We start from the raw sequence: 5,000 nt of genomic DNA on the forward strand, positions 1-5,000 counted from the left end.
TGCATATTCAGTAACACCTGTGCTCATTAGACTAACAATAAAAACTTTTTGGTCAGTTTTGACAAAATCGACCAAAAAGATTTTATTGTTAGTCTAATTAGAACAGGTGTTACTGAATATTCATGATTATGCATGAGCTTGTTGCTTAGCAACCACGTCACTTCCGGTTTTATGCCTCTTTGCTGAGGGCGTCCTCGAAATGATTTCATTGCTGGATTAAGCAATTATTTTTCTTCGCTTTTGGTTTAAGGCTATAAGGATACGGTATTTTAGCTATTGAATTTATTAAAGTAAACACGGACATTGAATAAAATGAGAATAAATGCATAATTCCTTTTATATTTATTTATTTCCAAGCATTAAAATCAAGTTGGGATATATGTACGGCCTATACATTTTATTTGTTATCTATATAATTCATGTACATTCGGAAAAAATCAATATACCTGCTTTTCATCCACAAAGTTGTATATCTTACTATCTTACGTATGTTTATATACTTTTCAACAATATTGCGGTTTATTTTCTCTGTTATTAAGATAAGCATTAATAGAAAGAGTACAATATCAATAAACAAAGCATAAAGAATTAATACATATTGATAACATATTTTTTAGATAATATGAAAAACTTAAAATCTATAATTTTTGCAGGAAGCTTGATTATTGACAAAGATGTGTATAAGAGACAGCATACACACACACACACATAAGTCAGGGGCACCGTAACCTTCAGCTATAATATCGGCGCTGGTTCAAACGGCTAACTCGCCAATGGTTCCGGTTGTGGAACAATTTCTTCTCGGATAATGACTTTAAACTGTAGAACCAGTGTACGCATTGGTCTCGTGTGCACTTTAAATAACCCAGTACATACTTCGAGAAGAGTAGGGGGTTTATTGGTCCATTCAGTCCCTTGTCCCCTGCGGATATGCCTTATAGGTTAGTGATTAAGTTCACTTATTGGCATATCCTTAGCGCTCGTGCCTAAAGAATGGAAATTTAAAAAAAAGATATATATATATATATATATATATATATATATACATATGTATATATATAAATAATATAGGGTATACCGGTATACTGTATATATAAAAATCAAAATACGATGTAGATAAAATCTAAAACATCTTGCGGAATGCTATACTGATAACAAATAGGCCTATAAACAAATTAATAAATAATAACAATGCTGAAATAGGAACATAAGACGTTGTAATCATACCTAATGGACCAATTGTTGTATGGGAAGAGGGAAGTTACCTAAAACACTTGACGGGGTGAACTAGAAGAGTTGGTTGGGTTGAAACAAAGATTTGGTATTGTAGGACGTTACGGGGTTTCCGATAGAGTACCGTTATTGGTTAAAATGTTAAGAATTAATATTCGCTTTTGAAGTTTTATTACAAAAAATAACAAATTTTGTATTCAGAACATCTTCGTCTGTCTCAAAGATATGGATCTTTTTCGATTGGAGGAGGTGGGAGGGTTGGGGACGGTGGGAAGCGTAGGCCTACGCACCCAAATCATTATCAGAATAACGTTTTATTAGCATGTACACTTTACAGAATGTCAATTTAAACAATTTGTTCTATTTTATGAATTTGCATTCCTTATCTCATAAAAGTATCAATGTATAATAAAAAAGGAAAATATATTTTGAATGTATTTCTTACTAGTTCAATCTCTTTTATTTCAATGTTTCAGGTCAAATCTACCGATCTATCAAGAAGTGCGAGATCGATGTACAATCACTGTCACCGGAACACGATGTATATTAAATTGCCGAAACACCCTTAGCCGGATTTATGTGGTCTTCTGTAAATAATCGCGTGCGGATATTTATTAGGTTTACCACTGGATCATCGGAATTTAATTAAATTTGCAAGTTATATTTCTTGTACAACGAACAAGACTCGAACAACATTACATACTTAAATATTAGGCCTAAGCATTATATTTTATTATATAAATCTACAATCTGTTTTATTTAGGCCTATTATACGTTTATATAGTTCTGATGCAACTTGTCTGATATGTAAGAAATAAAACTTAACTGATGTGTAATGAAATACGTCATTATGTGCTTCCTTTGTTGTCGTATTGCATTAATAACATGTAGGCCTACTTCATAATATCTATTGTCAAACTCATATTAAAAATACCAATTCGAAAATTGACTTACTTGCGACGAAAAATAGAATAAAACAATACAATGATTAAAAGCCCATTATACAATAAAATCTATAAATATGTAAATTTCGTGCGACAATGTTAAAATGTAATATAGTGGAAATGAGTGGAACATATCAGATATTATTATTCAGATATTGTCGAACTAAATATATTTTAATTAGTTCGAATCGAATATACCACTGTTATAAGCTATTATTATATTTTATAAAAACTAATGTTTCCAAATATAATTAACATGATAGAAGCCAAATCTTCAGATCAAGTTGCCGGCAAATTTTACAAAACAGGAAATGACGTCGGTTGCTAGGCTACAGCTCATGCATATTCAGTAACACCTGTGCTCATTAGACTAACAATAAAAACTTTTTGGTCAGTTTTGACAAAATCGACCAAAAAGATTTTATTGTTAGTCTAATTAGAACAGGTGTTACTGAATATTCATGATTATGCATGAGCTTGTTGCTTAGCAACCACGTCACTTCCGGTTTTATGCCTCTTTGCTGAGGGCGTCCTCGAAATGATTTCATTGCTGGATTGAGCAATTATTTTTCTTCGCTTTTGGTTTAAGGCTATAAGGATACGGTATTTTAGCTATTGAATTTATTAAAGTAAACACGGACATTGAATAAAATGAGAATAAATGCATAATTCCTTTTATATTTATTTATTTCCAAGCATTAAAATCAAGTTGGGATATATGTACGGCCTATACATTTTATTTGTTATCTATATAATTCATGTACATTCGGAAAAAATCAATATACCTGCTTTTCATCCACAAAGTTGTATATCTTACTATCTTACGTATGTTTATATACTTTTCAACAATATTGCGGTTTATTTTCTCTGTTATTAAGATAAACATTAATAGAAAGAGTACAATATAAATAAACAAAGCATAAAGAATTAATACATATTGATAACATATTTTTTAGATAATATGAAAAACTTAAAATCTATAATTTTTGCAGGAAGCTTGATTATTGACAACATTTTTGGATATGTAAATAGTTGGTAAGTGCTGTTTCCTTTTCACGATTGAGTCCGGACATTCTTTCCAGATATTTGGGGATTCTTTGTCACCTCACTGGAATAGAAAAATATTGAGAAAATATTTAGAAAGAGAAAAATAATTATAACGAAGTATCAAAAACATACATATATACACACACACACATATATATATACATATATATATATACATATATATATATATATATATATATATATATATATACATATACATATATATATATTCATATATAGGCCCCTATATATAAATTCATATCTGATCGATGTAGTTGATGATGTTTCAAGTATGTCATGAAAGTACGCCGGTTCCTGGCTGCAGAGGACATGAAGTGACCCTCAGAGGGGGAGAAAGTTACGGTATTGAAAGTGCAAATGTATTATTATTATTATTATTATTATTAATATTATTATTGTTATTATTATTATTAATATTATTATTATTATTATTATTATTATTATTATTATTATTATTATTATTATTATTATTATTATTATTATTATTATTATTATTATTATTATTATAACACTGCAGTTGTTAAAATAAACGCCGGACACTTTGACATAGTTTGAGACATATAATTAAACGAAATTTTCGGCAGCGCCTGCTGCCTTCCTCAGCGTAAGAGTGTCTAAAGTAAAAGATGACAATCTGGCTAAACATGATAAACAAAACAATAGTAAACTTATAAACTGTGAAGAGCATAGCAAATCTGTAAGTACAATGTTAAGCGAATTACATGGCTCAGTGGTCAGAATCAATGATATAGGCCTAAATATCACATGGCTGTAATTGATATGCCTATGTGTGGCAGGAAATATAACATATAAATAGAATTATCCAAAGTAGAAAAATAAATGGTGAAACAATAAATGATAAAACGATAAAAATCAATACATGCGAAAAATTAAATGGTCTAATATATCATTAGAATAGGACAAAAAATCGGGCATTATTTGGGAAATGAATACGAAGATGCAAAACCCAAATCTTTATTTGCACCGCATTTATGAGTATTTAATTTGAGAATCCATCTAAGTTCAGCACATCGTCTGTCTGCTAGTGATCGAAATCCGCTGGCTACAAGAATGAATTTCATACTATTCATTGAGTGATTAACCTGATTAAAATGTTTAGCTACAGGAAGGTTATATTTATTTCTGATAGAACTTTTATGGTTATTACATCTGTTACGGAAAAAGCAACCCGTTTCCCCAACATAGCAAACCCCGTTACAAGTGGTACACCAAATGAGATAAATGATGTTGGGAGCATTGCAGGGGAGAGGAAGTGGGTGTATTGTGATCTTGGTGTTAGGTATTGGAATACGTTGGTCGGTGATGAGGAGATGACATATATTGCAGCGTGAACCTTGAATAGCGATGGCGGTCGGGAGTGTGGATAATGTTAAAATAGATTTAAGGTTAGGGGGTGCCTCCTGGCTAAGAACGAGGCTCCATGGAAGGCACTGATGTTAGGTGCTAGTTGTAGGCCTAATTTGTTTCACCTGAACATTATCCGTATTCAGCAATGATTGGTATGGAAAATGCTGCTGATACAACAGAATAGTACTTCACACTTCTTCGTATCAGCATTATCATATATTATAGTATCATCATACCGCGGAATGAATTAGGATTAATAAATACATCATATTTGGTAGGCCTAGTAGATTACAATAATGTGAACAATATGTTAGCATTCGATTAGCATGTGTAAATAAAATTATAAAGGTATACCATTCGATAGAAATTAATACAATATATAGTAAA

The sequence above is a fragment of the Anneissia japonica genome, unplaced genomic scaffold (assembly GCF_011630105.1).
Source record: "Anneissia japonica isolate Jap-2015-1 unplaced genomic scaffold, ASM1163010v1 scaffold288091_len1417266_cov198, whole genome shotgun sequence".
NCBI lineage: Eukaryota > Metazoa > Echinodermata > Crinoidea > Comatulida > Comatulidae > Anneissia > Anneissia japonica.